At 39.2% G+C, this 19,160-nt stretch overlaps 1 non-coding gene across 1 annotated transcript; it reads right to left on the bottom strand.

The window, feature by feature from the left end:
- Nucleotides 1-10,339: 10,339 nt before the first annotated feature.
- On the bottom strand, nucleotides 10,340-10,447 carry LOC112787448 (small nucleolar RNA R71). Its single transcript, XR_003194862.1, has one exon. It is a non-coding gene; the product is annotated as a small nucleolar RNA R71 (small nucleolar RNA).
- Nucleotides 10,448-19,160: the final 8,713 nt, after the last annotated feature.

The following is a 19,160-nucleotide window of genomic DNA, read 5'->3' as shown; positions in this document are numbered from 1 at the left end:
AACTGCAAGTTTCATGGACTTCCATCTGAAGATCCTTTTCAGTTCTTAACTGAATTCTTGCAGATATGTGATACTGTTAAGACTAATGGAATAGATCCTGAAGTCTACAGGCTCATGCTTTTCCCTTTTGCTGTAAGAGACAGAGCTAGATTATGGTTGGATTCTCAACCCAAAGACAGCCTGAACTCTTGGGATAAGCTGGTCACGGCTTTCTTAGCCAAGTACTTTCCTCCTCAAAAGCTGAGCAAGCTTAGAGCTGATGTTCAAACCTTCAGACAAAAAGAAGGTGAATCTCTCTATGAAGCTTGGGAAAGATACAAACAGTTGACCAAAAAGTGTCCTTCTGACATGCTTTCAGAATGGACCATCCTGGATATATTCTATGATGGTTTATCTGAGCTATCAAAGATGTCACTGGATACTTCTGCAGGTGGATCCATTCACCTAAAGAAAACGCCTGCAAAAGCTCAAGAACTCATTAACATGGTTGCTAATAACCAGTTCATGTACACTTCTGAAAGGAATCCTATGAATAATGGGACGCCTATGAAGAAGGGAATTCTTGAGGTTGATACTCTGAATGCCATATTGGCTCAGAATAAAATATTGACTCAGCAAGTCAATATGATTTCTCAGAGTCTGCATGGAATGCAAGCTGCATCCAACAGTACTCAAGAAGCTTCTCCTGAAGAAGAAGCCTATGATCCTGAGAACCCTGCAATAGCAGAGGTGAATTACTTAGGTGAACCTTATGGAAACACCTATAACTCAACATGGAGAAATCATCCAAATTTCTCATGGAAGGATCAAAAGCCCCAACAAGGCTTTAATAATGGTGGAAGAAACAGGTTTAGCAATAGCAAGCCTTTTCCATCATCAACTCAGCAACAGACAGAGAACTCTGAACAAAATGCTTCTAATTTAGCAAATCTAGTCTCTGATCTATCTAAGGCCACTGTAAGTTTCATGAATGAAACAAGGTCTTCCATTAGAAATCTGGAAGCACAAGTGGGCCAGCTGAGTAAAAGGATCACTGAAATCCCTCCTAGTACTCTCCCAAGCAATACAGAAGAGAATCCAAAGGGAGAGTGCAAGGCCATTGACATAAGCGCCATGGCTGAACCTGTAAGGGAAGGAGAGGACGTGAATCCCAAGGAGGAAGACCTCCTGGGACGTTCAGTGATTAATAAGGAGCTTCCCTCTGGGGAACCAATGGACTCTGAGGCTCATCTAGAGACCATAGAGATTCCATTGAACCTCCTTATGCCCTTCATGAGCTCTGATGAGTATTCCTCTTCTGAAGAGAATGAGGATGTTACTGAAGAGCAAACTGCCAAGTTTCTTGGTGCAATCATGAAGCTGAATGCCAAATTATTTGGCATTGATGCTTGGGAAGTTGAACATCCCTTGTTCATCAATGAACTAAGTGATCTGGATCAACTGACATTGCCTCAGAAGAGACAAGATCCTGGAAAGTTCATAATCCCTTGTACCATAGGCACCATGATCTTTAAAGCTCTGTGTGACCTTGGTTCAGGGATAAACCTCATGCCCCTCTCTGTAATAGAGAAACTGGGAATCTATGGGGTGCAAGCTGCTAAAATCTCACTAGAGATGGCAGACAGCTCAAGAAGACAGGCTTATGGACAAGTAGAAGATGTATTAGTAAAGGTTGAGGGCCTTTACATACCTACTGATTTCATAGTCCTGGATACTGGAAAGGAAGAGGATGAATCCATCATCCTAGGAAGGTCTTTCCTGGCCACAGCAAGAGCTGTGATTGATGTTGACAGAGGTGAAATAGTCCTCCAATGGAATGAGGACTCCCTTGTGTTTAAAACTCAAGGATCTCCCTTTGCAACCATGGAGAGAAAGCAGGAAAAGCTTCTCTCCAGGCAGAGTCAACCAGAGCCCCCACAGTCAAACTCTAAGTTTGGTGTTGGGAGGCCACAACCAAACTCTAAGTTTGGTGTTGAACTCCCATATCCAAACTCTAAGTTTGGTGTTAGAGAGTCTCAACAAAGCTCTGCACATCTGTGAGGCTCCATGCGAGCCCACTGTCAAGCTATTGACATTAAAGAAGCGCTTGTTGGGAGGCAACCCAATGTTTATCTAATTCTTATTTTTATTGTTTTCCATGTTTTCTTAGGTTCATGATCATGTGGAGTCACAAAATAAACAAAAAAAAAATCAAAAACGAAATCAAAAACAGCAGAAGAAAAATCACACCCTGGAGGAGCATCTGTCTAGCGTTCAAACGCCAGAACAGAGCATAGTTCTGGCGCTGAACGCCCAGAATGGGAGCATCCTGGCGCTGAACGCCCAGAACAAGCATGGTTCTGGCGTTCAACGCCAGAAATGGCAGCAAAGGAGCGTTGAACGCCCAAAATGGGCACCAACCTGGCGCTGAACGCCCAGAGTTGTGTGCAAGGGCATTTTGCATGCCTAAATTGGTGCAGGGATGTAAATGCCTTGACACCTCAAGATCTGTGGACCTCACAGGATCACCTCAGAATCTGTGGACCCCACAGGATCCCCACCTACCTCCACTCACTCTCTTCTTTCTTCTCAATCATCCTCTATTCCCAATAAACACTCATCCCTTCTGTCTTCCATTTACCACTCACACCCATACACCCACTTACCTTCAAAAATTCAACATCTCTTACCCACCCAATCCCACCCATATGGCCGAATACACACAGCCATCCATCTCCTCCATATCCTCTTCTTCTTCTATTCTTTCTTCTTTTGCTCGAGGGCGAGCAACATTCTAAGTTTGGTGTGGTAAAAGCATAGCTTTTTTGTTTTTTTTTCATAACCATTGATGGCACCTAAGGCCAGAGAAGCCTCTAGAAAGAGGAAAGGGAAGACAAAAGCTTCCATCAAGGGTCTATAGCTCAGTGGTAGAACATTTGACTGCAAATCAAGAGATCCCTGAGATACCTCAGGGGATACATTTTCTTCCACATAATTATTGGAAACAACTAAGGGTGGAACATCAAGAGCACTCCATCATCCTTCATGAAATCAGAGAAGATCTAAAAGCAATGAAGGAGGAGCAGCAAAGGCAAGGAAGAGACATAGAAGAGCTCAAGGACATCACTAAGGTGGACTCATTCCTTGTTCTTACTTTCTCTGTTTTTCGTCTTCTATGTTATGTGCTTATCTATGTTTGTGTTTTCATTACATGATCATTAGTAGTTAGTAACGTTGTCTTAAAGTTATAAGTGTCCTATGAATCCATCACCTCTCTTAAATGAAAAATGTTTTAATTCAAAAGAACAAGAAGTACATGAGTTTCGAATTTATCCTTGAACTTAGTTTAATTATATTGATGTGGTGACAATGCTTCTTGTTTTCTGAATGTATGCTTGAACAGTGCATATGTCTTTTGAAGTTGTTGTTTAAGAATGTTAAATATGTTGGCTCTTGAAAGAATGATGACTAGGAGACATGTTATTTGATAATCTGAAAAATCATAAAAATGATTCTTGAAGTAAGAAAAAGCAGCAAAGAACAAAGCTTGCAGAAAAAAATAGAAAAAAAAAATAGGCGAAAAAAAAAATAGAAAGAAAAAGAAAAAGCAAGCAGAAAAAGCCAATAACCCTTAAAACCAAAAGGCAAGGGCAATAAAAAGGATCCCAAGGCTTTGAGCATCAGTGGATAGGAGGGCCTAAAGGAATAAAATCCTGGTCTAAGCGGCTAAACCAAGCTGTCCCTAACCATGTGCTTGTGGCGTGTAGGTGTCAAGTGAAAACTTGAGACTGAGCGGTTAAAGTCAAGGTCCAAGGCAAAAACAAAGAGTGTGCTTAAGAACCCTGGACACCTCTAATTGGGGACTTTAGCAAAGCTGAGTCACAATCTGAAAAGGTTCACCCAATTATGTGTCTGTGGCATTTATGTATCCGGTGGTAATACTGGAAAACAAAGTGCTTAGGGCCACGGCCAAGACTCATAAAGAAGCTGTGTTCAAGAATCATCATACTGAACTAGGAGAGTCAATAACACTATTTGAAATCTGAAGTTCCTATAGATGCCAATCATTCTAAACTTCAATGGATAAAGTGAGATGCCAAAACTATTCAAGAGGCAAAAAGCTATAAGTCCCGCTCATATGATTGAAGCTCTGTTTCATTGATAGTTTGGAATTTATAGTATATTCTCTTCTTTTTATCCTATTTGATTTTCAGTTGCTTGGGGACAAGCAACAATTTAAGTTCGGTGTTGTGATGAGCGGATAATTTATACGCTTTTTGGCATTGTTTTTAGTATGTTTTTAGTAGGATCTAGTTACTTTTAGGGATGTTTTCATTAGTTTTTATGATAAATTCACATTTCTGGACTTTACTATGAGTTTGTGTGTTTTTCTGTAATTTCAGGTATTTTCTGGCTGAAATTGAGGGACTTGAGCAAAAATCAGATTCAGAGGTTGAAGAAGGACTGCTGATGCTGTTGGATTCTGACCTCCCTGCACTCAAAGTGGATTTTCTGGAGCTACAGAACTTGAAATGGCGCGCTTCCAATTGCGTTGAAAAGTAGACATCCAGGGCTTTCCAGAAATATATAATAGTCCATACTTTTGCCAAGAATTGATGACGTAAACTGGCGTTCAACGCCAGCCTTCTGCCCAAATCTGGCGTCCAGCGCCAGAAAAGGATCCAAAACCAGAGTTGAACGCCCAAACTGGCACAGAAACTGGCGTTCAACTCCACAAATGGCCTCTGCACGTGCAACACTCAGGCTCAGCCCAAGCACACACCAAGTGGGCCCCAGAAGTGGATTTATGCATCAAATACTTACTCATGTAAACCCTAGTAGCTAGTTTATTATAAATAGGACCTCTTACTATTGTATTAGGCATCCTGGATTGTATTTTGATCCTGTGATCTCGTTTAGGGGGCTGGCCATCTCGGCCATGCCTGGACCTTCACTTATGTATTTTCAACGGTAGAGTTTCTACACTCCATAGATTAAGGTGTGGAGCTCTGCTGTTCCTCAAAGATTAATGCAAGTACTACTGTTTTCTATTCAATTCTTCTTATTTCTCTTCTAAGATATCCATTCGCACCCAAGAACGTGATGAAGGTGATGATTATGTGTGACGCTCATCATCCTTCTCCCTTATGAACGCGTGCCTGACAAACACTTCTGTTCTACATGAATTAAGCTAGAATGAATATCTCTTAGATCTCCTAACCAGAATCTTCGTGGCGTACGCTAGAATGATGGCGGCATTCAAGAGAATCCGGAAGGTCTAAACCTTGTCTGTGGTATTCTGAGTAGGATTCAATGATTGAATGACTGTGACGAGCTTCAAACTCGCGATTGTTGGGCGTTAGTGACAGACGCAAAAGGAGGGTGAATCCTATTCCAGCATGATCGAGAACCGACAGATGAATAGCCGTGCCGTGACAGGGTGCGTGAGCATATGATTCACTGAGAGGAGGGGATGTAGCCACTAACAACGGTGATGCCCTTGCATACAGCCAGCCATGGAAAGGAGTAAGACTGATTGGATGAAGATAGCAGGAAAGCAGAGGTTCAGAGGAACGAAAAGCATCTCCATTTGCTTATCTGAAATCCTTGCCAATGAATCTACATAAGTATCTCTATCCCTTTTTTTGTTTATTTTAATCTAATAAAGTATCATGTTTAAATCCGCCTGACTGAGATTTGTAAGGTGACCATAGCTTGCTTCATACCAACAATCTCCGTGGGATTCGACCCTTACTCACGTAAGGTATTACTTGGACGACCCAGTGCACTTGCTGGTTAGTTGTATCGAAGTTGTGACAATTATGTATTGAGATCAAAGCACCAAGCTTTGGAGCCATTACCAGGATTTGTTCGAGCCTGGAGATCACAATTTCGTGCACCAGATTTCCTCAAGTGTATTATCAAAATATTGTTATTTTCACTTAGTTAACTCTTACTAAATAAAGGAAAGTCAAGTGATTGAGCTAACTCTTATTCGCAAATCATAATCCTCTCCCTTGGGAAGGACTAGCGTTAGTAAATAGAGAATTAGCCAACAACTTCCAATTTAACTAATCACTTGAGCATTTCAACTCTAGGGTCTCCATTTAATCAACCCCCAAGTTAAGTGATGAGCGGATAATTTATACTCTTTTTGACATTGTTTTTAGTATGTTTTTAGTAGGATCTAGTTACTTTTAGGGATGTTTTTAATAGATTTTGTGTTAAATTCACATTTCTGGACTTTACTATGAGTTTGTGTGTTTTTCTGTGATTTCAGGTATTTTCTAGCTGAAATTGAGGGACTTGAGCAGAAATCAGATTCAGAGGTTGAAAAAGGACTGCTGATGTTGTTGGATTCTGACCTCCCTGCACTCAAAGTGGATTTTTTGGAGCTACAGAACTCGAAATGGCGCGCTTCCAATTGCGTTGGAAAGTAGACATCCAGGGATTCCCAGCAATATATAATAGTCCATACTTTGGCCAAGAATAGACGACGTAAACTGGCGTTCAACGCCAGCTTTCTACCCAAATCTGGCGTCCAGCGCCAGAAAAGGATCCAAAACCAGAGTTGAACGCCCAAACTGGCACAGAAACTGGCGTTCAACTCCACAAATGGCCTCTGCACGTGCAACACTTAAGCTCAGCCCAAACACACACCAAGTGGGCCCCGGAAGTGGATTTATGCATCAATTACTTACTCATGTAAACCCTAGTAGCTAGTTTATTATAAATAGGACCTCTTACTATTGTATTAGGTATCTTTGGTCTCAGTTTTAACCCATTGTTCATCTTAGGAGACTATTGATCTCGTTTAGGGGGCTGGCCATCTCGGCCATGCCTGGACCTTTCACTTATGTATTTTCAACGGTAGAGTTTCTACACTCCATAGATTAAGGTGTGGAGCTCTGCTGTTCCTCAAAGATTAATGCAAAGTACTACTGTTTTCTATTCAATTCTTCTTATTTCGCTTCTAAGATATCCATTCGCGCCCAAGAACGTGATGAAGGTGATGATTATGTGTGACGCTCATCATCCTTCTCCCTTATGAACGCGTGCCTGACAAACACTTATGTTCTACATGAATTAAGCTAGAATGAGTATCTCTTAGATCTCCTAACCAGAATCTTCGTGGCGTAAGCTAGAATGATGGCGGCATTCAAGAGAATCCGGAAAGTCTAAACCTTGTTTGTGGTATTCTGTGTAGGATTCAATGATTGAATGACTGTGACGAGCTCCTAACTCGCGATTGTAGGGCGTTAGTGACAGACGCAAAAGGATAGTAAATCCTATTCCAGCATGATCGAGAACCGACAGATGAATAGCCGTGCCGTGACAGGGTGCGTGAGCATATTATTCACTGAGAGGATAAGATGAAGCCATTGGCAAGGGTGATGCCTCCAGACGATTAGCCATGCCGTGACAGGGCATTGGATCATTTTCCCGAGAGATGACCGAAAGTAGCCGTTGACAGTGGTGATGTATCACATAAAGCCAGCCATGGAAAGGAGTAAGACTGACTGGATGAAGATAGCAGGAAAGCAGAGGTTCAGAGGAACGAAAAGCATCTCCATTCGCTTATCTGAAATTCCTACCAATGAATTACATAAGTATCTCTATCCCTATTTTATTATATAATATTCGAAAACACCATTATCACTTTATATCTGCCTGACTGAGAATTACAAGGTGACCATAGCTTGCTTCATACCAACAATCTCCGTGGGATTCGACCCTTACTCACGTAAGGTATTACTTGGACGACCCAGTGCACTTGCTGGTTAGTTATGCGAAGTTGTGAAAATATGTTTAGACCATGGTTCTGTGCATCCGTTTTTGGTGCCATCGCCAGGGAATCAATTTCGAACAATAATTCACAACCTGAGTAACAATTTCGCATACCAAGTTTTTGGCGCCGTTGCCGGAGATTGTTTGAGTTTGGACAACTGACGGTTCATCTTGTTGCTCAGATTAGGTAATTTTCTTTTTGTTTTCTTTTCAAAAATTTTTCAAAAATCTTTCAAAATTTTCTCACCTGTTTTCGAAAAAAAAATTTACTAAAAATAATGTTTTCAAAAATAAATTATTCTATGGCTTCAAAAATTTTTAAGAATGAATTCTAGTGTTTCATGAAGCATGTTGAAGCCTATCTGGCTGTAAAGCCATACCCAAACTGCTTTGGGATTGGCTAATCACCTCAGTGGAGTCATGTCCAATTCTTTTGGATAGAGCATGTTAGGCTTGTCATGTTTGAATTACACTCATATTTTGATTAAAGCTTGGCTGGCTATTAAGCCATGCCTGACCCTTTGATTGGAGCTTTAAGACTAACATGGCAAGATTCCTGGAATTCATATTAAAAATTTTGGAATCCTTATTTTCTTTTTCAAAAGAATTTTTCGAAAAATATAAAATAAAAATCCAAAAAAAAATTTAGAAAATCACAAAAATAAAAAATATTTCATGTTTCTTGTTTGAGGCTTGAGTCATATCATAAGTTTGGTGTCAATTGCATGTGCATCTTGCATTTTTCGAAAATTTCATGCATTCATGGTGTTCTTCATGATCTTCAAGTTGTTCTTGGTAAGTCTTCTTGTTTGATCTTGATGATTTTTTGTTTTGTGTCTTTTCATGTTTATCATATACATTCTTAAATTCTTAGTGCGTAAGCATTAAAGAATTCTAAGTTTGGTGTCTTGCATGTTTTCTTTGCATTAAATTTTTTTCAAAATTGTGTCTATGATGTTCATCTTGACATTCATGGTGTTCTTGGTGTTCATCTTGACATTCATAGCATTCTTGCATGCATTCATTGTTTTGATCTAAAAATTTCATGCATTGCATAATTTTCATGTTTTTCTCTCTCATCATAAAAATTTCAAAAATCAAAAAAAAAATATCTTTCCATTTTTCTCTCATCAAATTCGAAAATTTGAGTTGACTTTTTCAAAAATTTTTAAAATCAAATTGTTTCTCATGAGTCAAATCAAATTTTCAATTTGAAAATCTTATCTTTTTCAAAATCTTTTTCAAAAATCAAATCTTTTTCAAAATTCTTAGTTATTTTCGAAAATTCCAAAAATATTTTTCAAAAATCTTTTTCTTATTTTTATATCAAATTTTCGAAAATAACATAATCAATTAATGTTTTGATTCAAAAATTTGAAGTTTGTTACTTGCTTGTTAAGAAAGATTCAAACTTTAAGTTCTAGAATCATATCTTATGATTTCTTGTGAATCAAGTCATTAATTGTGATTTTAAAAATCAAATCTTTTTCAAAACTAATTTCAATCATATCTTTTCAAAAATATCTTCTTATCTTTTTCAAAAATTTGATTTCAAAATATCTTTTCTAACTTCCTAATTTCTTATCTTTTCAAAATTTGTTTTAACTAACTAACTAACTTTTTGTTTATTTCTTAACTTTTTCAAAACTACCTAACTAACTCTCTCTCTCTAATTTTCGAAAATATCTTCCCTCTTTTTCAAAAATTTCTTTTTAATTAACTAATTATTTTTATTTTTATTTTTTATTTTAAAAATTTTCGAAAATTACTAACATTTTTCAAAAACCATTTTCGAAAATCACTAACTCTTTTTCAAAAATATTTTCGAAAATTCCCTCTCTCCCATCTTATTCTATTTATTCATTCATATCCTAACATCTCATCTCACATCTCTAGCCTCCTCACAGTTGTGTTTCTTCCATTATATTACATTCTTTGTCTCCCCCTCTTCTTCTACTCACACAGGGATCCCTATACTGTGGTATAAAGGATCTCTATTATTATTATTATTATTTTTCTGTGCCTTCTTCTTTGTCATATGAGCAGGAGCAAGGATAAAAACATTCTTGTGGAAGCAGATCCAGAACCTGAAAGGACTCTGAAGAGAAAATTAAGAGAAGCTAAATTACAACAATCCAGAAATAACCTTTCAGAAATTTTCGAACAAGAAGAGGAGATGGCAGCCGAAAATAATAATAATATAAGGAAGATGCTTGGTGACTTTACTGCACCTAATTCCAATTTACATGGAAGAAGCATCTCCATTCCTGCCATTGGAGCAAACAACTTTGAGCTAAAACCTCAGTTAGTTTCTCTGATGCAGCAGAACTGCAAGTTTCATGGACTTCCATCTGAAGATCCTTTTCAGTTCTTAACTGAGTTCTTGCAGATATGTGATACTATTAAGACTAATGGAGTAAATTCTGAAGTCTACAGGCTCATGCTTTTCCCTTTTGCTGTAAGAGACAGAGCTAGATTATGGTTGGATTCTCAACCCAAAGACAGCCTGAACTCTTGGGATAAGCTGGTCACGGCTTTCTTAGCCAAGTACTTTCCTCCTCAAAAGCTGAGCAAGCTTAGAGCTGATGTTCAAACCTTCAGACAGAAAGAAGGTGAATCCCTCTATGAAGCTTGGGAAAGATACAAACAGTTGACCAAAAAGTGTCCTTCTGACATGCTTTCAGAATGGACCATCCTGGATATATTCTATGATGGTTTATCTGAGCTATCAAAAATGTCACTGGACACTTCTGCAGGTGGATCCATTCACCTAAAGAAAACGCCTGCAGAAGCTCAAGAACTCATTGACATGGTTGCTAATAACCAGTTCATGTACACTTCTGAAAGGAATCCTGTGAGTAATGGGACGCCTATGAAGAAGGGAGTTCTTGAGGTTGATACTCTGAATGCCATATTGGCTCAGAATAAAATATTGACTCAGCAAGTCAATATGATCTCTCAGAGTCTGCATGGAATGCAAGCTGCATCCAACAGTACTCAAGAGGCTTCTCCTGAAGAAGAAGCTTATGATCCTGAGAACCCTGCAATAGCAGAGGTAAATTACATGGGTGAACCTTATGGAAACACCTATAACTCATCATGGAGAAATCATCCAAATTTCTCATGGAAGGATCAAAAGCCCCAACAAGGCTTTAATAATGGTGGAAGAAACAGGTTTAGCAATAGCAAGCCTTTTCCATCATCAACTCAGCAACAGACAGAGAACTCTGAACAAAATGCTTCTAATTTAGCAAATCTAGTCTCTGATCTATCTAAGGCCACTGTAAGTTTCATGAATGAAACAAGGTCTTCCATTAGAAATCTGGAAGCACAAGTGGGCCAGCTGAGTAAAAGGATCACTGAAATCCCTCCTAGTACTCTCCCAAGCAATACAGAAGAGAATCCAAAGGGAGAGTGCAAGGCCATTGACATAAGCGCCATGGCCGAACCTGTGAGGAGAGGAGAGGACGTGAATCCCAAGGAGGAAGACCTCCTGGGACGTCCAGTGATTAATAAGGAGCTTCCCTCTGAGGAACCAAAGGACTCTGAGGCCTATCTAGAGACCATAGAGATCCCATTGAATCTCCTTATGCCCTTCATGAGCTCTAATGAATATTCCTCTTTTGAAGAGAATGAGAATGTTACTGAAGAGCAAACTGCCAAGTTTCTTGGTGCAATCATGAAGCTGAATGCCAAATTATTTGGCATTGATACTTGGGAAGTTGAACCTCCCTTGTTCATCAATGAACTAAGTGATCTGGATCAACTGACATTGCCTCAGAAGAGACAGGATCCTGGAAAGTTCATAATACCCTGTACCATAGGCACCATGATCTTTAAGGCTCTGTGTGACCTTGGTTCAGGAATAAACCTCATGCCCCTCTCTGTAATAGAGAAACTGGGAATCTATGGGGTGCAAGCTGCTAAAATCTCATTAGAGATGGCAAACAGCTCTAGAAAACAGGCTTATGGACAAGTAGAGGACGTGTTAGTAAAGCTTGAAGGCCTTTACATCCCTGCTGATTTCATAGTCCTGGATACTGGAAAGGAAGAGGATGAATCCATCATCCTAGGAAGACCTTTCCTGGCCACAGCAAGAGCTGTGATTGATGTTGACAGAGGTGAAATATTCCTTCAATGGAATGAGAACTCCCTTGTGTTTAAAACTCAAGGATCTCCCTCTGCAACCATGGGGAGGAAGCAGAAAAAGCTTCTCTCCAAGCAGAGTCAACCAGAGCCCCCACAGTCAAACTCTAAGTTTGGTGTTGGGAGGCCACAACCAAACTCTAAGTTTGGTGTTGAACTCCCATATCCAAACTCTAAGTTTGGTGTTGGAGAGTCTCAACAAAGCTCTGCACATTTGTGAGGCTCCATGAGAGCCCACTGTCAAGCTATTGACATTAAAGAAGCGCTTGTTGGGAGGCAACCCAATGTTTATCTAATTCTTATTTTTATTGTTTTTCATGTTTTCTTAGGTTCATGATCATGTGGAGTCACAAAATAAACAAAAAATTCAAAAACGGAATCAAAAACAGCAGAAGAAAAATCACACCCTGGAGGAGCATCTGTCTGGCGTTCAAACGCCAGAACAGAGCATAGTTCTGGCGCTGAACGCCCAGAATGGGAGCATCCTGGCGCTGAACGCCCAGAACAAGCATGGTTCTGGCGTTCAACGCCAGAAATGGCAGCAAATGGGCGTTGAACGCCCAAAATGGGCACCAACCTGGCGCTGAACGCCCAGAGTTGTGTGCAAGGGCATTTTGCATGCCTAAATTGGTGCAGGGATGTAAATGCCTTGACACCTCAAGATCTGTGGACCTCACAGGATCACCTCAGGATCTGTGGACCCCACAGGATCCCCACCTACCTTCACTCACTCTCTTCTCTCTTCTCAATCATCCTCTGTTCCCAATAAACACTCATCCCTTCTGTCTTCCATTTACCACTCACACCCATACACCCACTTACCTTCAAAAATTCAACATCTCTTCCCCACCCAATCCCACCCATATGGCCGAATACACATCTCCCTCCATCTCCTCCATATCTTCTTCTTATTCTTCTATTCTTTCTTCTTTTGCTCGAGGGCGAGCAACATTCTAAGTTTGGTGTGGTAAAAGCATAGCTTTTTTGTTTTTTCCATAACCATTGATGGCACCTAAGGCCAGAGAAACCTCTAGAAAGAGGAAAGGAAAGACAAAAGCTTCCATCAAGGGTCTATAGCTCAGTGGTAGAATATTTGACTGCAAATCAAGAGATCCCTGAGATACCTCAGGGGATACATTTTCTTCCACACAATTATTGGAAGCAACTAAGGGTGGAACATCAAGAGCACTCCATCATCCTTCATGAAATCAGAGAAGATCTAAAAGCAATGAAGGAGGAGCAACAAAGACAAGGAAGAGACATATAAGAGCTCAAGGACATCATTAGTTCCTCAAGAAGGAAACGCCACCATTACTAAGGTGGATTCATTCCTTGTTCTTATTTCTTCTGTTTTTCGTTTTCTATGTTATGTGCTTATCTGTGTTTGTGTCTTCATTACATGATCATTAGTAGTTAGTAACTATGTCTTAAAGTTATAAATGTCCTATGAATCCATCACCTCTCTTAAATGAAAAATGTTTTAATTCAAAAGAACAAGAAGTACATGAGTTTCGAATTTATCCTTGAACTTAGTTTAATTATATTGATGTGGTGACAATGCTTCTTGTTTTCTGAATGTATGCTTGAACAGTGCATATGTCTTTTGAAGTTGTTGTTTAAGAATGTTAAATATGTTGGCTCTTGAAAGAATGATGACTAGGAGACATGTTATTTGATAATCTGAAAAATCATAAAAATGATTCTTGAAGCAAGAAAAAGCAGCAAAGAACAAAGCTTGCAGAAAAAAAAAATAGGCAAAAAAAAAATATAGAAAGAAAAAGAAAAAGCAAGCAGAAAAAGCCAAAGCTCTTAAAACCAAGAGGCAAGAGCAAAAAGCCAATAACCCTTAAAACCAAAAGGCAAGGGAAATAAAAAGGATCCCAAGGCTTTGAGCATCAGTGGATAGGAGGGCCTAAAGGAATAAAATCCTGGTCTAAGCGGCTAAACCAAGCTTTCCCTAACCATGTGCTTGTGGCGTGTAGGTGTCAAGTGAAAACTTGAGACTGAGCGGTTAAAGTCAAGGTCCAAAGCAAAAAAAAAAAAAGAGTGTGCTTAAGAACCCTGGACACCTCTAATTGGGGACTTTAGCAAAGCTGAGTCACAATCTGAAAGGGTTCACCCAATTATGTGTCTGTGGCATTTATGTATCCGGTGGTAATACTGGAAAACAAAGTGCTTAGGGCCACGGCCAAGACTCATAAAGAAGCTGTGTTCAAGAATCATCATACTGAACTAAGAGAGTCAATAACACTATTCGAAATCTGAAGTTCCTATAGATGCCAATCATTCTGAACCTCAATAGATAAAGTGAGATGCCAAAACTATTCAAGAGGCAAAAAGCTATAAGTCCCGCTCATATGATTGAAGCTCTGTTTCATTGATAGTTTGGAATTTATAGTATATTCTATTCTTTTTATCCTATTTTGATTTTCAGTTGCTTGGGGACAAGCAACAATTTAAGTTTGGTGTTGTGATGAGCGGATAATTTATACGCTTTTTGACATTGTTTTTAGTATGTTTTTAGTAGGATCTAGTTACTTTTAGGGATGTTTTTAATAGATTTTGTGTTAAATTCACATTTCTGGACTTTACTATGAGTTTGTGTGTTTTTCTGTGATTTCAGGTATTTTCTGGCTGAAATTGAGGGACTTGAGCAGAAATCAGATTCAGAGGTTGAAAAAGGACTGCTGATGCTGTTGGATTCTGACCTCCCTGCACTCAAAGTGGATTTTTTGGAGCTACAGAACTCGAAATGGCGCGCTTCCAATTGTGTTGGAAAGTAGACATCCAGGGATTTCCAGCAATATATAATAGTCCATACTTTGGCCAAAAATAGATGACGTAAACTGGCGTTCAACGCCAGTTTTCTACCCAAATCTGGCGTCCAGCGGCAGAAAAGGATCCAAAACCAGAGTTGAACGCCTAAACTGGCACAGAAACTGGCGTTCAATTCCACAAATGGCCTCTGCATGTGCAACACTTAAGCTCAGCCCAAACACACACCAAGTGGGCCCCGGAAGTGGATTTATGCATCAATTACTTACTCATGTAAACCCTAGTAGCTAGTTTATTATAAATAGGACCTCTTACTATTGTATTAGGTATCTTTGGTCTCAGTTTTAATCCATTGTTCATCTTAGGAGACTATTGATCTCGTTTAGGGGGCTGGCCATCTCGGCCATGCCTGGACCTTTCACTTATGTATTTTCAACGGTAGAGTTTCTACACTCCATAGATTAAGGTGTGGAGCTCTGCTGTTCCTCAAAGATTAATGCAAAGTACTACTGTTTTCTATTCAATTCTTCTTATTTCGCTTCTAAGATATCCATTCGCGCCCAAGAACGTGATGAAGGTGATGATTATGTGTGACGCTCATCATCCTTCTCCCTTATGAACGCGTGCCTGACAAACACTTCTGTTCTACATGAATTAAGCTAGAATGAGTATCTCTTAGATCTCCTAACCAGAATCTTCGTGGCGTAAGCTAGAATGATGGCGGCATTCAAGAGAATCCGGAAAGTCTAAACCTTGTTTGTGGTATTCTGAGTAGGATTCAATGATTGAATGACTGTGACGAGCTCCTAACTCGCGATTGCAGGGCGTTAGTGACAGACGCAAAAGGATAGTAAATCCTATTCCAGCATGATCGAGAACCGACAGATGAATAGCCGTGCTGTGACAGGGTGCGTGAGCATATTATTCACTGAGAGGATAAGATGAAGCCATTGGCAAGGGTGATGCCTCCAGACGATTAGCCGTGCCGTGACAGGGCATTGGATCATTTTCCCGAGAGATGACCGAAAGTAGCCGTTGACAGTGGTGATGTATCACATAAAGCCAGCCATGGAAAGGAGTAAGACTGACTGGATGAAGATAGCAGGAAAGCAGAGGTTCAGAGGAACGAAAAGCATCTCCATTCGCTTATCTGAAATTCCTACCAATGAATTACATAAGTATCTCTATCCCTATTTTATTATATAATATTCGAAAACACCATTATCACTTTATATCTGCCTGACTGAGAATTACAAGGTGACCATAGCTTGCTTCATACCAACAATCTCCGTGGGATTCGACCCTTACTCACGTAAGGTATTACTTGGACGACCCAGTGCACTTGCTGGTTAGTTGTATCGAAGTTGTGACAATTATGAATTAAGATCAGAGCACCAAGCTTTGGAGCCATTACCAGGATTTGTTCGAGCCTGGAGATCACAATTTCGTGCACCATTAAGTTGGGAGTCTACTCTGTCAACATGAATACCATCTTCGTTGTCTTATAAGAGAAGTAAAAAAGGGAACATGGTAATTAAAATCAATTGGAAGCAATTAAACAAATAATAAAATTTAAATGGAAAAATACTTCTTGCATTAATAAATTCTAAAAATAATCCAATTGTAACTCTGAACAAAGATTAAGGATATGAAAGAGTAAGGAAAAAAACAAACTAGAATAATAATGACTTCAACGGAGGTAGCAACTCTTTGTAATATCCAACTCAACAGCATAAAACTAGGAATCCTAAAACCTAGAGAGAGGAGAGAGCCTCTCTCTCTCTCTAGAAACTACATCTAAAACCTAAATTGTTAATTATGAGAAGTTATGAATGAATCATTTACTCTTCAGCCTCTAATCTGTGTTTTCTGGGCCGAAAACTGGGTCAAAAACAGCCCAGAAATTGCTGGGAAAGATTTCTGGGTCGCTGGATTTTTGTGCATGCAACGCGTACGCATGCGCGTCACCTATCTGTACGGCCACTATGGCAAATTATATATCATTTCGAAGCCCCGGATGTTAGCTTTACAACGCAACTAAAACTACCTCATTTTGACCTTTGTAGCTCAAGTTATGATTGATTTAGTGCGAGGAGGTCAGGCTGGACAGCTTTGCAATTCCTTTAATTTCTTGTATTCCTTCCACCTTTGCATGCTTCCTTTCCATCCTTTAAGCCATTCCTACCCTATAAACCCTGAAATCACTTAACACACATATCAAGGCATCGAATGGTAATAAGAGAGGATTAAAATTAGTAAAATTTAAGAGCAACGAAGTATGTTTTCAATTATAGCACAAAATCAGGAAGAGAATTGTAAAACCATACATTTTGTATGAATAAGTGTATGAAAGATTGATAAAATTCACTCAATTGAGCACAAGATAAACCATAAAATAGCGGTTTATCACCAATGCCTACAGTTAAGCAAAGCCTAAATCTATGTTCAAAAACGAAGCCTAAACATCAAAAGCCTGGAATGGTCTAATGCCTATGTACTGAAACTATTCAAGCACTCAATCAAATGAACAATGCACATGCAGAATCTAAATGGAAAAGCAAGTAGCATAACAACAGAACAAAGCTATCCAGATTAAGAGAGGGAAAAAGGAACTTACCAGGATAATAGTAATGATTGAAGGAGGCTGAAAAACTGGGGGAGATTTGGACGAAGCAGGGACTCGCAGCAAGGAACTTGGGAAGAGATGGGAGTAAACGAAAGAGATGTGATGATAGTGGAGAAGTGGAAGTGAAAGTGAAGGGAAACCAAAAGGAAACTGACACGTAAAGAAGCACGAAAGACAAGGGTATAATAGAATTTTCACGCGGGGTTTAAATCAATCATCAAGGGCATTAAATGCTCGGTGCAGAAATCGAGGCGACGTGGGACGTTCCCTCAAGGCGACGAGCCTTACTCGCTCGTAGGGGGCACGCCCGCACCACAACCAAGCAGCAACCCGACCAGGCGACGACACGTAAAGGAGAGCATAACGCGCCAACAACGCCACTCACGACCGCAGCTGGCACGTTGGGGGCACTGTTCTGGCCCGGCCCGGGTGGGTCATTATCCAGCCCGACCCGAGCAACCGACTAAGCAGACCCCCGCGCCCTAATCGCGACCCATATACCTACCTCCTGGCAGCCAGCTGTGTGATAGCTGGGAAAGGAAGCTTCCAGGAAAGGGACTTCCCCTGTGGGACCCGCTCTATTGACAGGGTATATATGGGGAGGGTCCTACCCCTCCCCCAAGGTACGCCACTACCACCCTTACTCTCACTGCCATCTGTGTCATTCCTGACTTGAGCGTCAGAGTGTCATTGCAGGTGGCTCCCCCCCCCCCCTTTACATCACAGCGACTCGGGAGGTCGTCTGTCCACACGTCCCACTCACCAGACTCAGATCCCGGCCGATTCCCACCTTCTCACCTAAGGAGCATCTCTGACCCGTTCGGCACACAAAGTCCCGAACAGCAGCCAATTACAACAATTGGATTTATGATAATATGGTCAATATGATTCACTTAATAAATATATCATATCAACAAATTTTGAAGCCATCAACAACGGAAGTGATAGAAAGACTAATATGAAATAAATTTGGTTAAAAAAATCTTCTGGAATCTAATTTGAAGAACAAATAATTTTTCAGGGACAAATTTGACCATAGTTTTACCAAATTTGTAATTAGGTATCTATATTTTTGTCTTTCGATTAGATTTTTACGTTGCTTTTAATTTTATAATTAGGTCATTTTTGTACCAAAAATATTAAAATTAACGAAATATTTTTTCTAAACAATATGTGGCCAAAGATTTAATTAGGTTCTTAATTGTGGATACCTTCAATTTGCAGAGAAGTATTCTGTTAAATCTAATATTTTTTATACAAAAAAAGACCTAATTACAAAACTAAAAATAGTATAAGAATTCAATTAAAAAAATAAAAACCTAATTATAAATTTAAAAAATTATAATGACTAACGGAATAATTAAACCTAACTTATTTAAAGTTTTATTTAAACATAATATTCAAAATTCAAATAAAATATATAAAAAATTATTTTATGTATTAAATATATATATAATTAAAATTAGCATACAATAATACATTATAATGTATAATTTATGCAATAATACATTATAATTAATAATTTATGCTTTAATTTCTAGAGAATAATAGAGAAATTTCTTTACAACACAATACTACAAAAACTTTTCATTGCTTTCAATTTCTTTCTTTATATTCCGATGTTCTTTGAACCAAACACAAGGCTAGTGTTGTCATAAAACTTCATAAAAAAAATAATACATCTATATTTTTTTAGAGATATTCTCCACATCCAAATAATTTTGGTATCCAAACTCATTTAAGTAATTTTAGGTTACACACTTTTTTTAATTTTTCTTCTTTCCTCACGCTTCTCCTCTTCTTCTTCTTCTCTTCTCCCCGCGCTTCTTCTTCTCACGCTCGTTTA

Source organism: Arachis hypogaea, chromosome 20 (genome assembly GCF_003086295.3).
Source record: "Arachis hypogaea cultivar Tifrunner chromosome 20, arahy.Tifrunner.gnm2.J5K5, whole genome shotgun sequence".
Classification (NCBI taxonomy): Eukaryota; Viridiplantae; Streptophyta; class Magnoliopsida; order Fabales; family Fabaceae; genus Arachis; species Arachis hypogaea.
The sequence above is the reverse complement of the archived record's forward strand: the minus strand, read 5'-3'. Positions and strand labels throughout refer to the sequence as shown.